The sequence below is a fragment of the Camelus ferus genome, chromosome 3, assembly GCF_009834535.1.
Source record: "Camelus ferus isolate YT-003-E chromosome 3, BCGSAC_Cfer_1.0, whole genome shotgun sequence".
Classification (NCBI taxonomy): domain Eukaryota; kingdom Metazoa; phylum Chordata; class Mammalia; order Artiodactyla; family Camelidae; genus Camelus; species Camelus ferus.
Window position 1 is genome coordinate 47,790,580 of NC_045698.1, and position 18,892 is coordinate 47,809,471.

Consider the following 18,892-nt stretch of genomic DNA (forward strand, 5'->3'; position numbering starts at 1 on the left):
AGCACAAAACCCTACTTAGATCTTCACAGCCCTTTAAGGTAAGAAATATGTTGATAACTAAGTGAATATATTTATGGTAAGAAACAGCTTTACTTGGGTGAAGTAACAAGGGTGAGAGCATGAGGTCAAAGTAATGTATGAGTTCATTAAATGTAGCTGAAGTATCCAGGGAAGATGGTAATTTATATGCTTAAAGAACTTTCATTCCAGCCACATTCAGTCCATTTAATGGCATAATATATGGAGCCACGAGCTGCTGCAGCAGAAAATAATAAAGTGCCCAATCGGGACAGGGCCTCCTGATCTTTATGAATGGCTCAAAGATATAGGGACACAGAAAGGGTTTGCAAAAGGACAAGTAACACTTTTGTGAAATTGGTGTCCTGTACTATTGCACCCTGGGAAAACAAAAGTTCTGAACAACTCTCGTTGAATCTATTGAATGAATATATAACCATTCCCCTTGTGGAACGTGTAGTTTTGCCCCAATTTTTTTTTTTTTTACATTATAAATGATGATGCTACAAGCATCTTTTTATATAGCACTTTTTCCTTTTCATTGAAACATCATGATGCAGTGATTATAAATACAGTCCCAGGAGCTTCAAATCTCAGCTCTGCCATTGGCCATGTAATCTTAAGCAATTTATTTAAACTTGGTGTCCCTCAGTTTCCTCATCTATAGAACGGGGAAAATAAAAGTACCTACTTCATATAACTGCAATGAAGATTAAACGAGTTAATATACATCAAGCACTTAGAAAAGTGACTGGTGTGAAGTAAGCATTCTAGATGGTGATTACTATTAACAGTGAAATTTTGTCTTAGGATGAATCTTCAGTTGTCAAAGGGCATTTATATTTTTCTGCTGTCAATATTTAATGCTAAGTCACTTTTTAAGAATTAAATTAAGAATTTAAGATTTAAGAATTAATTTATAACAACAATGGCAATGGCAATGCTTCTTTTTCCATAACCTCTTTCAAATGTTATGATTTTTGTTATGCTTCTCTGATACACACTTTTAAATTCATTAAGTGAGAGATATTAGCTTATTGTTGTTTTAGGAAAATTTACTTAATTGCTACTGAAAGTATTTTAGAGGGGCGGTAATTAGGTTTATTTATTTATTTACTTTTCAATTTTTTTTTTTTAATGGAGGTACTGGAATTGAACCCAGGACCTCATGTGTGCTAAGTGTGCACTCTACCACTGAGCTATACCCTCCCCTCTGAAGGCATATTTTTAAGTTTTCTCTTATTGGAATGCTATTAGTGTCCTTTTGTTCTTTAGGGATTTGGTGTTGGGCTTTAGCTTTCACTAAAGACTGGTGTACTTAAAATTTCATTAGTTCACTTGGCATATTTAGTACAAGTAATTTCCTCAGTCTGCTTTATTTTTTAGCTTTCTTTATTGATTTTCATTTTATAGATATTTAAATGTTTACATAGTAACATATATCCATCTATTATTTTTTCATTTCTCTGTTTCCTCTCCTATTTCCCTTTGCATCTCCTTACAATTTGATTTGTTAATATTTAACTTCCAGGAGTCTTCTCCTAAAGGGCAAGGACTCTGTTAGTCATCAGTGTATCTACATGCCTGGCCCAGTCCCAGCACATAAAAGGCAACCAATAAATATTTGTGGGATGGATGAATAAGTAAAGGAACAACTGACTTGGCCTCAGTAATCCACAGACCACACAAATGTGGGATTACATAACAAGGTCACATTTTCTTTAATAGCCAAAGTACAAAAACCATGAATCTGCATCCATAAGCTGTAAGAAACCCATTCTTCCTGTAGATTTCCCTCCCATAGACCTATTACACATTCCATAAATCAGTTTTCCTGATCATTTGTCACCACTATTGGAGTCTAGCAGGTCACTCCTGCCATCTGATAACCAGCTTCTCCAGAATACTACTCTACCCAACTAGTTTCTCTCCTAGCATGGACACAGATTTCCTTTAATTCTCCAAGGCATAGCAAAAGTAAAACAATTAACAAAATACACTGTAGATTCAGGGATGAAATAACAACAATACAGTGTACTACTGCTCGGGGGGAGGGGATAGCTCAAGTGGTAGTGCGTATGCTTAGCATGCATGAGGTCCTGGATTCAATCCCGAGTACCTCCTCTAAAAAATAAACAAGCCTAATTACCTTCCCTCCCCCACAAAAAAAACCCAGTAGCTCAGTGTACTACTGCTAGAAGGAGTTAGAACACCCAATGTGGCAGTGCATTTCCCAGATCTGAGTAATTTTGTCCTAACACTATATGAAGGGCACTAATGGTCCAATCTAAGTATTAGTGTACTGAGTCCAGTCCTAATGACTCCCTTTCCCACTTTTTATCTCCAGCATAAAGAGATCAGGTCTATACAACCTCTTGGCACAGTCCAGTATGACAATCTCTTGTAAGCAATTAGTTGAACAAAACACATACACTCTATCTAATCTTTCTCTTTCTTCCTTTTCTTTTCTTTTCTATTCTATTCTATCTTTTCCAAAATTAACAATACTTTACAAGGACAGTTCAGCCTAAATCCATATTCCATGGTGCTACAGTTTGAATGTTTGAATCTCCTCAAAATTTATATGTTGAAATCTTAATACCCAATGTGATGGTATGAGGAGGTGGAGGCTTTGGGAAGGTGCTTAAATTATGGAGGAGCCTTCATAAATGGAATTAGTGCCTTATCAAAGAGGCTTCAGAGATATCCCTAGCCCCTTCCACAATATGAAGATACAATGAAAGTGAAAGGGAGCAGGACCCTGTGGGCACCCCCAACCCCTGCCTCTTGTTCATAGAAAACCTGAAGCCTCCCAGGCTTCCCGGAGTCATAGAAGAGCAGGCTCAAGCAGTTGATTAGGACAAGCCTGCAGACACTGGGGAATGGTGATGACTCAGACAACCTATCTCAACGATTAACTGAGATTATTCTGTCATTTCCCTATAAAACCTTCATGGCTGAATAGACTCTTTGGAGACGGTTTTTTGAGGGGGATGCTGGGTGTACTAGATTGCAGGCATTCTAATTAAAAGCAACGCTCCTTTTTGTTACCAAGGCTAATGCCCCCAGGATCATACCCCTGCCCCTCCCTCAATTAGAAACCAATTACTCTTATCTAAGTCTCAGGAGGCAGCTGCAAAAAAGAAACAAGAACTGGTTAGAACCTGCTCAGTCCAAGATGGTGAAGGATTTGACTTCCAGTGGACCTTGAGCCTCATTATACACTCATTTTAAAATACTAACATGCTAAATGACACACCCACCAGCGCCATGACAGTTGATGACTGCCGTGACAATAACCAGACAAGGACTGAAAAACTCGATCTGATTGGTTCTATCACACCTGAAACGTTGACATGATGGTGGAAGACTCTCATAAAAGTCCACATAGCCCGACCGGGGCCAAAGCTGTTTGTACTTGTACCCATCTTGGTTGATGACTCCCCACTCAAGCACCTCTTCCTCACCAGGTGCTTTTCTTCCCTTCTTCCTGCTCAAGCACTTTCCTTCCATTTCCCCTTCTAAGCGGCTGTTTACTTCATCCCTCTGCTGTGTGAATTCTTTCACTGCCAGAGGCAAGAACCCGCATTTTGGTGGGCTTCCTAATTTAGGGATCCCTCCATCTGCTAACAAAAAGACGTCCACTGGAAAGAAAGCCCTCACCAAACCATGTTGGAATGGTGATCTCGGACTTTCAACCTCCAAAACTGTGAAAAATCAATTTCTATTGTTTATAAGCTACCCTGTCTGGTATTTTGTGTTAGCAGCACAAACAGACCAAGACATATTTCTCCCCTCTGATTCCGAAAGTACATACGCCGATCAGTAAACCCAATTTACACTTCTAAACCAAACTTGTCAGCTTATAGGACACTTCAATTTCCTCCATAAGCCACAACTGAGTACTTGTTCTACATTTGTGTAATTAAAAAGCTCCATTCTGGTGATTTTTCCAAAACAAAGGAAGTCTTTTCCAAATAATTGATGACTCCACCCTTATAAGAAGAAAACAGCTGGCAACTTTTCAATGATTTAATGTTAGTTTTCAAAAACAGTAAAGTCTTGATGGGCAGCTTCTTGCAGAAGGGATAAAAATATAGTGTGAAGTGAAGGTCTAAGTTGATTTTTCCTCATATAAATATCTGGTTTTCTTACTAATTCTTAAATCATGATTCCTTGCTCCATCATTTGGATAGATTGAGTTCATACATAAAACTTAAAATATATGCAAACTAGGTTTTCTATTCCTTTTCATTACCCTTTGTTTCATTTTTGAACTAATGCCATATCATTTCCATTCATTTACTTTAAAATTCTAGTACCTAGCAAAGATAGTTTCTCCTCATTGTTTTTTTTTTCGCATAGTGTAATATTTGATAATTCTGTCTATTTGTTTTTCCAAAACAGTTTTGTAATCATTTTACTGAGCTCTATAAAGTATTCTTTGGTTTTTAACGGGCATATGTTAAATCTGTACATTAATTAGGAAATATCTCTGCTAGCCACAGACATGCTGTCTCTGCATTCATTTGTTTTTTTTTAATTCTTTCATTAAAGTTTTTTTATAGTTTATTTTATGTGCCTTGAACATTTCAAATTAACTTCCACATATTTTATAATTTACTGCCATTATGAATAAGATCTCTTTCTAGTTACTATTTCTAGTTGGTTATTTAGGAAAGATATACGTGTTTACAGATTTATCTTGTATTTTCCCATTTTACTGAATGCTTTTAATATCTTAAATAGCTTTTTGAAGGGTGGGAATGGCTTAATTTGTATCTTCTATTTCTTGAAATAACATTTTGTTTCCTTTTTCCCCTAATATTTAGTTTTCATTTCTTTTAGAGATCTTACTGTGATAAAAATAATTTCCAGCATTATATTGGAAAATAATAGTGAAAAAGAGCACCTTTGTTTTGTTCTCTTTTCTTAAAGGGAAATGTTGCTAGATTTGCTGTACCATTCATAAAGTGAACTTTTGGGTTTAAATTCTTAGTTTTTCCTTTTTTATGTCAAGAAAGAGCAACCCTATATCTCACTTTTAAGGTGTTTAAGACTGGATGTTGAATTTTATCAAATATCATTTGGGGTTTTTATTGATATGACTGATTTCAATATTGAAGTTATTGATACGTAGTTTTTATTTTGATAGTTTTCCTTTGAATCACTCGTTAATTCAGAGAGAATTTTCATGATTTCCTAATCTTATATACTCTCCCATCACTCTTTGTCACATCCCCTATTTTATTCTCTTTATGGCAGTTATCCCTATCAAGAATTATCCTGTTTATTTGTTTACATGTTTATTGACTGTCCCTTATGCATGGGGCCGTTACTGGTAATTTCTGCTTTGAAATTCTTACTGATCAGATCATCATTGCCATATTAAATCTGATATAACCTGATCTAGCATTATAGAATTCTCTTAAGAGCTGATGGAATCCAAAGCTGCTTCCTAAATCCTGGCTTTCCCTGCAGATCTATTTGCAAGTCACCTCTGGGCAGAACTGATCTTTCACTTGGGAGAAAGCACTGTGTGGAACTGATATTTCTCAATTTCTGAGCTTAAGTTTTGACCTACTGTTAACTTGCTGCCACTGGACACAGTGAGACTGGGGATTTATACATACTTTTACTCAGAGATTGTGCAAATAAGAACCCATCATCCTTAAATTTTTTTAGCAAAATATAAACTCTTCCTAAGCAAATAATAAGATCAAAATATCAGCACTAGATAAGAAGTAAAACTTGGATTTCAGCCCAATGTTTTCATTAATTTGCCATGTGACTTTGAGCAAGTTATTTATCCTTTTGGATTTCTTCTCTATAAAATGAGAGAACTGCATTCAATTTATCAATGTTTTCTAGCTGCAATTCCAGATGAACAGTTTATTAGAGAAAATGTATAAAATCAGTATTAATAAACTACTCTTTTTATATCTAAGTTGTTAAAATAAACCTTGGTAAACCTTCAGGTACTGCTGTTTTACCAGAATACATTGGTAGTTTGATGAGATTTTTGTGCCCAAGCATCAAATCATCTCTTCCAGTTAAATCCCATGAAGCAGATGATTTGGAGATACACTTCTCCAGTGGAAAACTCTGAGGTATTGTTACTGGCTCCTCTGCTTATTCTAGAAACTGCTCTTCCCTCTCTCTTTTCCCTTCTCATTACAATGCAACCACAACAGGGCAGCCCTATTGCAATGTGACCCCTTCCTATTAACTACAGTTAATCACTTGTGGGCCCCTCACTCAGTCAAGGCCAAAAAGTTCCACCCCCAGGAATTTAGGTTTACATAGGAAAAAAAGATGGAGAGACGGTCCCTAATGCTTGAAGCCATAAAATATAAACCTTGTGTGTCCCAGATGGCTGTATTTTCCCTGTGAAAGATGTCTGTAGAAATAAGAGGTGAGTAGAGAGTCTGACATTGCTGGTGCATAGATAAGCTGTAGGTTGCTCAACTCTTCTTTGGGAAATACTCCAGTATACATTCAATGAGTTCTTTTTGCCTTAGGTGGTTAAAATCTGGTTTGGTTGCCTTCTTCCCCAACCCCCAAATCTAAAGTAACACAACTATCCAAATAAATAGAACTCTCTCATCTTTAGATAATCTCCCTGCCAGGGATGATTACTTCTTTCACAGCCTTGTCCATCTCTATGATTTCTATAATACTGCCTTGAGTCATCTGCTCATATTACTCCTTTCTTTTATACTGAAAGATTTCCATTAGCTTACCTAGTAAAAGATGTACTTTCTCCAACTAAAATGGACCTGCGTGACCTGTGTGAGATATTTTCACCTTGTTTCTTTCACTTCTGAGCCATTCTTACTTTAGATTTTGTTGCACAGAGTACTACAGTTTTCTGTAAAATAAAATTCTATAGACACAGATCATTAAAATTTATATATATAATATATAATATATATGTATTTCTCTTGTACCTGTAACATGGGCCTTAATTTCATCTACTCAGATCTTGAGGTGAGAGGGAAAAAAATGTGTGATGTTTTATAAGAAATAATCCTCTGAACCAAAAAAAAGTTACAATGGAATCACAGTAAATCATCAAAATACCAATGTGATGGCATCCTGCCTCCTCAACAATCCAAATTCCAGCATTATATCCAATTGTAACAATATAAGTATGCACTCCACATAGTATTGGAACATACTTCTGAGGAACACAAAACACAAAATATCTGAGCAAAAATATTACTTGCATAGGAAAAAAAGAGGTAAATGAGGAAATGGGAAAGGTGTTAAGAAATATAAATTAGTAGCTTATCCATGACCATTACTGAAATACTCCTTTGTTTTGATTTTTTAGATGTCTTATCAGCTCACATATTCTTCATAATAAAATTCCCTAATGGTTTTTCTTTCTAATTTATGTGAATATGTATCCCCTCAGAAAAATCCAATTCCAAGATTAGAATGCTTTCCTTCTGTTCAGTTCTTAGGGACCATGAGATATGTTTACCCCCATAGGCAACACAGCCTTGTGAAACGCAGGCAGAGCTTTCATGCCTTAAAATTCATTTCTCTGACTGTACAATCATTACCAGCATAAGCAAAGCAAATCCAAATGACTACTTCCACTTCAGGCCAACTAGAGAAGAGACAGCCCTCATTTTAGAATTCTTTAAATCTTCCCTGACAGGAGTGCTAGGAAAAGCATAACATACGGAATCACAAATTGGTCTTTTAACAAACTGCCAATCTAGTGACTCTTAAAGAAAGAAAAACAATGAACACTAAGGACAAAACAAAAGTAATAGCTGAGAGATGTAGCTGAAAATTGAACTAAAAATGCAGAAGAAAGGGGTGGGGAAAGGAGCCAGTCCAGCATACATGTAACTTCAGAGCCCCAAGGGAAAACTTCACAAGGATACCTTTTACTGCTTTAAAATTTATGAATAAATATCTTTGTAGCAGAAAGTCCCCATGGTTTGGTGGAATGCTTTGGATACTTGGATATTGTGACCCCAGAATTTCTGGTGCTGAAACTAGAAGTCAGAAAAATACTTTCCCATCTTCTGTCTCAAGGGATGATACATTTTCAAAGATATGCATATATACTTAATCTGTAAATTTTACTATAATGACTGTTATAGTGAAAAATAAACCTTTCTGTGTTTAAAAAATAAATCTTTCTGGAGAGAATGGCTTTGTTCTATGAAAGCTGATGATCCATTAATAAATTGATTTTGTGACGAATTTTCATGACACACAAAACATGAAAAATTACATGGCAATGTATTTGGATCAATTTCATGTAGTTTCCCAAGGGCTAAAAAAAAAAAAGCTGACTCCTAAGATACCACTGGAACTAAACTTAAATTTGATTTTTAAAATACTTAATTCCCAGTTGCTAACCTACTAAAAATTATATATATTGAAATACAATCTTTCTTACTCAAAATTAAAAATGAAACTATGTCCAGTACATCATCTAACAGCTACTTTTTAAAAGTAGAATCAAAAATTCTGGTTTAATGTGTTAGACATATTTTTCTCTCTTCTCTTTTCTGAAATCCCCTGAAAATGACAGTAAAGGAAATTTTTTTAAAGGTATAAATTCACAAGTATAAAGACAACTGGAAAGACATTGCAGCAGACAAAGAATGTTAACAAATTTGTGGAGATGAAAAGCAGATGAAGAAGTGGAAAACGGTTTAAAAGAGCACAGAAACCTGAAATCTAGGGCCTACGCCAAACTGAAGCAAGCTGAGTCTCTCTATATAGAGAGCCCAGGAAGGGCTCAGGAATTGAAGGTACTTGAAAAAGGCAGAGATGCAGAGCAGCTCTGACAACAGGAGAACCGGTTGAAAAGAACACTGGAACTCTATCCTACCCTATAAAGCCAGATAACTACTTTCTTGTCTCAACTTAGGAAAATGGGAAGTTTATTCTCTATAGTAACTGAACCAGAGAGGCCCCAGACTTGAGAACTTGAGGTACAGTAGAGGGCAAGGATGAGGCACCAAAATGAAAACAAAAGACTAATCAGAGTTAAGCATAATGAGCAATGAGACCTTCCACCTCCAACCCTATAACCCCTTCTAGGTCCCAGAATACCAGGAGCCATGCTTATTTCTCCTAATCAAAACACCAGAAAAGTTGTTGACACAAAAGTGCCCCACCACACTATGGAGATGACCACGTGTCTACAAATGCCTCCATCACAACAGAGCTTACAATCTGCTTTTCAGTGCCTTACTCTTATATATGTCTGAATGGATAGCCAAGTCTCACCAGACATTTAAGGAAAGCTCCAAAATGAAAGACAGAGACAAAAATAAACAGAAGGAAAAGAACTTAGGTGGCAGGGCTGAGGTGCAGAATGCAGGAAATAGAAGAAAACTTCATTTTTCAACTTTGATTAATATCCTTTAAGACATATTAAGAGAGGAGAGGACTAACTCAACCTTTTCCACCCATCAACCCCTCCATAAAAGAGTTGGATTTGAGATCCTTTTAGGTAGCATTCTCACTACGTTTTGCCATTATTTCCCATTATTTCTGCCTTGTTGTGCTTAGACAATGTGCCCAACTCCTCTTTAGTAGAGTATAACACAACACTCAAAACATTTATCATATCAAACATTTTTTAAAGGAAAAAAAGTTTGTCTTCCTCTATTATACTGTTAATAATGTTAGAATTAGCATTGTTTTCAATTCACCTGGTAAAAATTATTCCTCATTCCAAATAGCTGGCATTTATTGATTGCTTACTTTGTGCTAGGCACTGTGACAAGTACAGTCTTTACAAGTACAGTCTCTTTTAATCCTCTCAACAACCCTAGTACATGGGTACTACTAATATTTTCATCATACAGATGAGGAAACCAAGGATTTCAAAGGTCAACTGGCATCTCCAAGATGACAAAGCCAGGATTTGAATCTAGATATGCCTGGCATTAAAGCATTGCCTTTAACTTCCCTGTACACTACTTCTTAAAAAAATTTTTTTTAAGGAAATCAAAGTTGTATCATGAGGGTGCAGAAAGAAGAGGGGTAAATGTTAAATTCATAATCTGTGTCTCTTGATAGATGTGTTCTTAAAAACTTTTACAAGTTGAAAATAAAAATAAACCTAGGAATATTACAAAGGGGGCAGAGCTGTCCTCCTAGACAGGGCCTCACACAAGGCCCTTACTTTGACAGGGTTTTGATAGGGTTACCATGATCCAAGGGTGGGGGTCCTTAGTGCTGTTCCAAAAGAAGATGCACACCAAGATCAGGGATCACTTGGAAAGACCCTAAACTCAAAAGCAGATCTCCCTTTCAGGAGCAAATTCCCATCAAAAAAAAAAAGTGAGGAGAAACATGCATAAGAACCAGAGTATCAGTCCATGTCCAAACATGATTAGAATGTTTGTTTCTCTGTAATCAAATTTATGTGTGAAGGTATAATCAGAAAGTTGCTTAGTGAACATGGAAACAAAACCAAGGTATTCGATTCTCTTACTGTTTCACCAAGCTAGTCATCCATTCATCCATTTATTCATCCATTCACTATTTATTGAGTACCTACTTTATGCCTGGCATTCTTCTTAATGCTGAGAATATGTTTGTAAGAGACAAAGTTCCCACTCTAATGGAGTTCACATTTCAGAGGAAGCGATGGATAACTTCAAACAAATAGACAATATGATTTTAGATACTGATAAATGCAATGAGTAAAATTAAACATGGTAAGAAGACAGACGTTTAATAGGGTGGTTAAGGAATATCTAGCAGGATATTTGAGATCTGAAGAAGAGAGATCATTGTGTTAAGTCCTAAGAGGACAGCAGTGTAGCAGAGGAAACCCCAAGTGCAGAGAGCCTAAGAAAGAGATGAGTTTATTATGTTTGAAGGACAGTATGGCTGGAGCCCAGTTAGCAAGCAGTGGATAGGAAGGAGATGAGGTCAGAAAGTAGGCAAGGGCTAGATCATGCAGGGATTTACAGCTATGATAAGGAATTAATTCTAAGAGTTACTGGAAGCCATTGGGAGGTTTTGAGAAGAATGACAGAATCCAATTTTGGGGAGTCAGGCCTTGGACTACAGTGAGAGGGAACCAGATACTTTTCTTTGGAAGTGGAGTTAGGCCTAGATGCTAAGCTAGGTATGTGTCATATGACAAGTGCCAAAGTTCTAGCTAATGACAAATGAAAGTAGTGTGTGCAACTTTTTTAAAGGGAAAGTCACAGACTTCTCCATATCTTTTCTCCTTCCCGGTGACTGGGATGTGGTTGTAAATTGCTAAGCTGAAACCCAGGAATATAAATTGGATCTTGAAAATGGAGGTTCATATTAAGGATGAAAAAGTAGCATGATAAAGGAGCTTATACTCCTGATAATTAGGAATCTTTCAGACCAGCTATGAACTGCCTATGTTTACATGAGAGATAAATTGCTACCTTGTTAATAATGTTCAGTGTTCTGTCACTTGCAGCCAATTCTAATCTTAACTAACATACTTCATTCTTAGCTTGCTTGAGATTGCATAATGACTAGACATTTCAGGCCAAGACACTGACTCTAGTCTTTCCAGCAACACTGATGGAACATACCAGGCACTATTTGTAGTTTATAGTAGGTTCTTCATCACTTGGCAGACTGCTTTTTGTGGCACCCAAACTCTACTCAGTAAGCAGCCCTTGTCTATTCACTGAGGTCTGCATCATTTATGATGGGTGATCACTTGATTGGATGTTACGTTTCTTTGACTCTTAAGATATGCAGATGAATTATCCCTCCAACTCTAAAAAGACTTTTGAATTTGACAGAATCTTGCATTGTTTCTTAACTTAGAACCCCACAACCCTTAACAAATATTAAAGTCATATCCAGTTTAACTCTGGAAAAGTTTTGGATCCAATGGAAAGGAAAAGGTTGAAGTTATAGGTTAGAGAGGGCTAGAGGGAGATTAAGCAGAGGAAGTGGACTTTCTAGGAGAAACCATGGGTTGGCTTTTTTCACTCATCATTCTCTGGAGATTCATCCAGGTTGTTGTATGTGTCAATAGTCTGTTTCATTTTATTGCCGAGGAGTATTCCATGGTATGGATGTACCACAGTCTCTTTAACCACTCATTTATTGAAGAACATCTGGGTTGTTTCCAACTTGAGGCTACTACAAATATAGCTGCTATAAACATTCATGTACAGCTTTTGTATGAAAATAAGTTTTCACTTCTCTGGGATAAATGCTCAAGAGTGTAACTGCTGGGTCTTTCGGCAGCCACACATTTAGTTTCTTAAGAAAGTGCCCAACTGTTTCCCAGAAGGGCTGTACCATTTTATATTCCCGACAGCAATGTATGAGAGATTCAGTTTCTTTGAATCTTCATCAGATCTTTGTGTTGTCACTTTTTTGGATGCGGGAATGGTTTCAGCCACTCAGATAGATGGGTAGTGATATCTCATCACATGTAGTTTAATTTGCAGGTCTCTGATAGCTAATGATGTTGACTGGTTTTTGAACACTGAATTAGCCTTCCATCCCTAGAATAAACCCCACTTGGTCATGGTATATAATTCTTTTTATGTATTGCTAAATTTCATTTGCTAATATTTTGTTAAGAATTTTTTAGTCTATGTTGAGTCTATTTTGAGTCGATGAGAGATATTGGTTTGTAGTTTTCTTTTTTATATTATCTTTGGTTTTGGTATCAGGGTAAGTAGCTACACAAAATGAAAAATATTTCCACCTCTTTTCTTTCTCTGGAAGAGACTGCATATAATTGGTGTTAATTCTTTAAATGTTTGGTTAACTCTCTAGTGAAACCATCTGGGCCTGGAGATTTCTTTTGGGTGTAGTTTATCAACTACGAATTCAAATTTCTAAGTAGTTATAGGGCTATTCAAATTATCTATTTCATGTTGGTAAGTTATGGTAGTTAGTACTTTTCAAAGAATTGGTATCTTTCATCTAAGTTCTCAAATTTATATGTGCAGAGTTGTTCATAATATTCCCTCATCATCTTTTTGTTTTCTACAGGCCAGAAGTGATATCCCCTGTCTCATTCTTGAGTTTCTGATAATTTTTGTCTTCTTTCTTTTTCAAAAATCTTGCTAGAGGTTTGTAAATTTTATTGATTTTTTTCCCCAAGAAGCTTTTTGTTTCATTGATTTTCCTTATTGTATTTCTATTTTCAGTTGCAGTGATTTCTGCTCTTATCATTATTATTTTCTTTTACTTTCAACCTGCTTACATCATTATATTTGAAGTGAGTTTCTACTAGATAGCATACACTTGGATTATGATTTTAATCCAGTCAATCAGAATACATTTTTAAACCATTTATGTTTGATGTAATTATTGATATGTTAGGGCTGTCATTTTATTTCTTCTTTTCTGTCCTTTTATTTTTTTTTTTTTTTGGTGTTTTGTTTTTTCTGCCTTCCTGTGGGTTACTTGCACATTTTTTTGAATTCCATGTTGATTTATCTATAATGTTTTTGAGTATATCTCTTTATATTGCTTTTCTATTGGTTGCTCTAGTATTACATTATATATATATATGTTACACATACATATTTGTTTATGTATAACTTATCTTGGTATACTGGTATTGCCATTTTACCAGTTCAAGTGTAGAAACCTTATCGCTCCTTATATTTCTTTACCTTCTCCATTTAATAGTATTATTGTCTTAAATATTTCCTCTACATACATTTAGAGCCACAGCACACAATGTTATAATTATTGCTTCAACCATCAAATATGATTTAGAAGACTCAGAGGAAGAAGGGAAACCTATTATATTTACCCGTATTTTTGCTCAACTTGTTCTTTCTTCCCAATATTTTTATATTCCTTCTTTTATAATTTCCTTTCTGTTTAACATACTTCTTTGGCCATTCTTTTAGGAAAAGTCTGCTAATGACATGATCTCTTAGTTTTCCTTTATCTGAGAATGTCATGATTTTCCCTTCATTCCTAAAAGGATATTTTTGCTGAATATAGGATTCTGGGTTGATAGTTATTTCCTTTCAACACTTCAAAAACAGTGTTATTTCCTTTTGGCTTCCATGGTTTCTGATGTGAAATCCACTGTCATTCAAATTATCTTATTGGTAACGCATCATTTCTTGCTCCCTCCTTTCAATGTTTTTTCCTTTGGAATGGATTTTTTTTTGGATTAGCACCATTTGGGCTTCATTCATCTTCTTTATTCTTTTTAAATAAAAGCTTTATTGATGTATAATTTATGTACCATAAAATTCACCCTTTTAAAGTTTACCATAAAGTATTTTATAGTATATTCACAGGGTTGTGCCACCTCCACTATCTAATTTTAGACTGCTTTCATTTCCCGAAAAAGAAATCCTATACCTATTGATAGTCACTCTATATTTCCCCTTCTCCAATCCTTGGAAGCCTCTAATCTACTTTCTGTCTCTGTAAATTTGCCTATACTGGATATTTCATATAAATGTAATCATACAATATATGGTCTTCTGTAACTGGCTTCTTTCACTTGGCAAAATGTTTTCAAGATTCATTCAAATTGTGGCATATATTAGTACTTTATTCCTTTTTTTAAATACCAATTAGTACTCCATCGTATGGATATACTATATTTTGTTTAATCATTAATCAATTGATGGACATTTGATTTGTTTCTACTTATTGGCTATTACAAATAATGCTATGAACATTTGTGCACAAGTTTTGTGTAGATATATGTTTTCATTTCCATTAGAAGTGGAACTGCCATATGATATGACAACTCTATGTTTAATTATTTGAAGAAATAAACGTTTTCAAAAGCAGCTGCAGCATTTTATACCTCCTCCATGCCATGTGATATATGAGAGTTCCAATTTTTCCACTTACAATTGCCAATACTTATTATTATCTGTCCTTCTTATTACAGATCTCTGAGTGGGTGTTAAGTGGTGTCTTATTGTTTTGATTTGCATTTCCCTAATAGCTAATGATGTTGAGTATCTTTTCAAATGCTTTTTGGCAGTTTATATATCTCATTTGGAGAAAGGTGTATACAAATCCCTTGTCCATTTCAATTAGGTTTTTTGTCTCTTTTTATTGAGATGTAAGACTTTTTTATTCCAGAAAAAGTCTCCTATTAGGTATGTGATTTGCAAATATTTTTTCCCATTCTGTGGGTAGTATTCATTTTTTTTCTTAACGGTGTCCTCTGAAGCACAAAAATTTTAATTTTGACAAAGTCCAATTTATCTAGTATTTCCTTTTGTTGCTTATGCTTTTGATCTCATATCTAAGAAGTCTTTTTCTAACTCAAGGTCACAAAAAGTTACTTCCATGTTTTCTTCAAAGAATTTTATAGTTTTAGCTCTTACATTTAGACCTATAATCCATTTTGAATTAATTTTTGTGTATTCTGTGAAGTAGGGGTCCAACTTTATTCTTTTTCATGTGGATACTTAGTTGTCCCAGCACTATTTGTTGAAAACTGTCTTTCCCCCATTTCGTTGTTTGGTCTCCTTGTTGAAAATTTGCTGAACTTCTCAGATCTGTAGGTTTATGTTTTTTGTCAACTTTCAGGAGTTTTCAGCCATTATTTCTCTGAGTATTTTTAGTCCCAACTTCTTTCTTTTCTCCTTCTAGGACTCTGATAACATGAATGTTAGATCTTTTGTTATAGTCACTCAACTCCATGAGACTCTTCATTTTTTTAAAATCTATTTTCTGTCTTTTGTTAGACTGGGAATTTCTATTGTGCTATCTACAAGTTCACTAATTCTTTCCTTGTACCCCTCCATTGTGTTTTTAAACCCATCTACTTAGTTTTTAAATTCTGATTACTGTATTTTTTAGTTCTAAAGTTTCCATTTGGTTCTTTTTTATATCTTCTATCACTTTGCTGAGATTTTCTAGTTTTTTCTCTTTGTTTCAAGTGTTTTTGTACTTGACACTTGAAGCATTTTTATGTCTGCTTTAAAATCTTTGTCAGATAATTCTAATGTCTCTGTCATCTTGGTTTTATCATTTATTAATTGTCTTTTTTAATACAGTTTGAAATTTTCCCAGTTCTTAACATGAAAATTGATTTTCAATTGAAATCTAGACATTTGGGACATTGTGTTACGTAAGATTTTAGATCTTGTTTAAATCTTTTGTTTCAGCTGGCTTCTTCTGACACAGCCCTGCAAGAGGAAGTAGGGGCAGAAAGCAGGCACCACCTCATTACTACCAGGCTGGTGGAGAAGTCCAAATTCCCATTTGGCCTCCGTTGACACCCAAGATGAGAGGCCAGTGGGGAGCAAAGCCCTGACTCCCTACCTAAGCTTCTCTGACACCAGAGGGGAGGTGGGGTTGAGGCACTTTGTTACAGCTTGGTGAAGGTAAGTCTAGATTCTTTTTTTCCAGACCTTTGCTGGCATGAATAGAGTGAGGGGTCACAATTTTCTTCTGTAGCTCTTGGCTGGAGTAGAGCAGTTATTGTCTAAATGTTTTCTATCTGCTATATTGCCCTTTTCCTGTTCTTCAGCTAGAGATAGTACTATTTTGTTGGGCCCTTTTTTGTCTGCACCATTGGCATTTTCAGGTTGCCAGCTTCTTCAGTTTCAAGTCTGAGACACATGAGGCAAAAAGAAAGCCCAGGGAACTAACCGTCATGTTTCTTGGGTCTCCAGCGCCCTAATGGGTCTGTCTTCTCTCCATCTCTCAGTCTTATGTTTGTTTTACGTGTAATGTTAAAGGTTTTTGGTTGTACTTAGCGAGAGGAAGAGAGAAAAGTAGGTCTACTCCACTTTCCCAGAAGCAAAAGTCTAAGTAGAACTTCTTATAAATCGAATCATATTTCAATCACTAGGAGATATTAATAGTTAAAGGAACTCTGAAGTTAATCCCTTCCCAGTTAATAATAATTTACTTATTTATCTTTTCTGTGTATTCAAACTATATATTGGGTTTGCTTTAAATGAGAAATGCCTATGGATTATCTACACATTTCTGAATATTGACTATAACTGTCCTCTTCCAAAATTTCAATTAAATTCCTCTAAATAATTATTTTTTAAAATGTTTTTTTCCTTAATGCCAACCTGAAGATGTTTCAAGGGAAGGCAATTCCTTAAACTGCCTAGTGTTAAAGGATATAATGAGAATTCCCACATCTTTCCAGAAGTATAAAATGGAAACATTTCTCAGAAGTATTCCATTTTAGAAACTTGCCTGTATCTAACGGATCATTTCACTTCTCTTACTGTTTCTATACACATACTAATAAATAACTACTAAAGATATTTATTTAAGAATTTTTGGATTTCCAGACCAATTTCTTTTCAGTAACCATTCCTCTTTTCAAACATCTGCTCTTTTACATGTATTAATACCCAGCGATACTATATTTTATTGCCCTCTAACTATCTGCCAGGCACTTGGCTAATGAGCCTAATATACTTTATCTTATTTAATCCTATTTAAGACAAGGAAAGTGAAGCTCAGAAAGACTGAACTAAAAGCATTAGTAAATGGTAAAGCCAGCATCTGCAGACAGGCCGTCTGCCTCCCAGCTTCATGCTTGTTTTGACAATGAAAATGCTACATCTGACAGAGTAAGCATCTTTTCCTTCCAAGGTGAAAATATAGGTATGTTTTCCACTCAATGCTATTTTGTAATTTCTACTATTCTTTGATTTTTATCTTGGTCAATTTTTTTACCTAAGAAATTAATTTTAATACAGAAATTTAACATATAAGATACCTGTAATAAGTTTTAGGTTAAACTCAAAGTTTATTTACTATTTTTAATTTCAGTATATGTCACTAAAAATATCAGCAATTCTTCAAAGTTTTACCACATGAACATTGTTGTACTGTATTTGGGTATAAAGAGAAAACACTACTAGGTAGCTGCTATTTCATGTGCTAACTGTGCCAAGAGAAAACAAATAACAGAAAATGTAAAATAAAATAAGCTGTGCTAATAAATCTGTTAATGGTCAGAAGATTTACTGTTTAAAACATGTATTTTTAATTTAACCTCGAAGATAAAGATAAAACGGGCTACATTTCTAAGTATGTCTTTATTCAATGCAGAACTATATTAAAATTTTGATTCACTTTCATTTAAATTTTATAAAAGAATGGATATTTAATTTGCCTAATCTCAATTTCAAAACATTTGCCAATCAATATTTTTTTCTTTCAAAAGATTTTGGCCAATAAATCTTCCTACATACAGTAAATAATACTTCACCTTTTTCCAATTCATTTCAATTTTTTTCAAAATTATTAACCAGGTGAATTCCTTACTAATTGCTTAATCAGCAGTTCTTTACATCTGTCACTATTTGCTAATCCTATACATTTAAAAAGTATTCCTGTTATTTTTCTTTAGCAAAGTAGAATACAGATACCATAGACACCCTGATTTGTACAGAGCAAGGCTCTCTATTCCATGATGGAACTTTTCAAATGCAGAAGTAAACCCTGTTTGTTATTTGGATAAATATACATATTCTGGATAAATTTCCTTGCAGATATACTAAACTACCATTTATAAGGGTTTATATAACTTTTTTCTTAGTAATCTATTCCAATTTGTGAGCCTCTTTTTCCTGTACACTACCGTGTTCAACTGCTATTAAATTTAACTTAGACAATGTTGAAATCATAATTATGACTTTTAATTAAAGTATTTTTCTTGCTATGTTCAACTTCCTAATGATACAAATGGTCCTTTTATATTCAAAATTTAAGTAAAATAAACTCTTTTGTAAAATAACTGTTGTTGGAAATGAAAATTATTAACAAGACTGTTAACAAATAAGATGTCTCAGTATAAAAACACTTTCTAGTATTGGTACTATAATTTTATCTAGAATATGCCTGGAAGGCAACAACCACTACACATTTTAAAAACATAACATATACAGCACTT